Below are 1,127 nucleotides of genomic sequence, written 5' to 3' on the forward strand. Positions count from 1 at the left end.
TATATATATATATATATATATTAGAAATGATTTGGAAAATATTTGAACACCTTGTCTTAAAATATTTTATTCATCATGTTAAAATAAAACGTTCCATAATCAATTTTTTCCTTTCTTTTCTTTTTTCAATTTTTCCAATTTTTTGGAAAAAAACAAAAAAGGCTTCAGGAAAAAATGGGGAAAAAACGTTTTTTCCCCAGATTTTTCCGTCTTTTTTCCGGGCCTTCACATCTTTAGCCCCTTCCCTAGGAGGAAAAGCCGAGGAGTCTGGGACTTTTCAGTTGAGAAAGTGGGGGGGAACATGAGAGAGGTTTATAAAATTACGTGCGGGGTGGAGAGAGTTGACACAGAGAACGTCTTCTCCCTCTCCCAAAAGGCTAGAACGCAAGGGCATCCGAGGAAGCTGATGGGCAGTAGGTTGAGGACGGACGAAAGGAAATACCACTTTGCACCGAGAGTGGTTAAAATGTGGGGTTTTTCAGATTTGACAAGGGTCCCGCCAGTTCCTCGGGTGCAAGAACTGGGAGCAGAAGACTTTAAATCTCAGGGGGCCCCCGCTTGTGGCAGCAGTGGGAGCAGGAGTCAGAGTGTCTTGAGCAAGGAGCTCCGAAAGACCAGCCGTGGGAGTGGTTAAAATGGGATTCGTGGCCAGAGGATGTAGTAGATAGCTTTAAAAGGGGATTCGATAGATCCATGGAGGATAAAAGTCTGTCAATGCCCTACTAGTCGTGGTGGCGGAGGGGAACCTCCACATTCAGAGGCACTAAACTACTGAATCCCAGAGCCAGGAGGCAACATCAGGGGAAGGCCTCGGCCTCTCTGCCCCGTTGCTGGCCCTCCAGAGGAACTGGCTAGCCCCTGTGTCAGACAGGATGCTGGTCTGGATGGACCTTCAGTGGCCTGATCCAGCAGGGCTCTTCTGAGGTTCTTCTCAGGGGAAGGCCTTGGCAGAGAGGCCTTGGCCTTCCCCTGGTTGAGGCCACCATGTGAGACAGGAGGCTGGACTGGATGGACCCTCACTGGTCTGACCCAGCAGGGCTCTTCTGAGGTTCTTCTCAGGGGAAGGCCTCGGCCTCTCTGCCCTGTTGCTGGCCCTCCAGAGGAACTGGTTGAGCCCTGTGTGAGAC

At 49.4% G+C, this 1,127-nt stretch overlaps 1 protein-coding gene across 1 annotated transcript in view; it reads left to right on the top strand.

The window, feature by feature from the left end:
- Positions 1–1,127, top strand: part of TUFT1 (tuftelin 1) — a 67,253-nt gene that overhangs the window by 43,119 nt on the left and 23,007 nt on the right. The window lies entirely within an intron of this gene.

Source organism: Gekko japonicus, unplaced genomic scaffold (genome assembly GCF_001447785.1).
Source record: "Gekko japonicus isolate JY-2015 unplaced genomic scaffold, Gekko_japonicus_V1.1 scaffold226, whole genome shotgun sequence".
Classification (NCBI taxonomy): Eukaryota; Metazoa; Chordata; class Lepidosauria; order Squamata; family Gekkonidae; genus Gekko; species Gekko japonicus.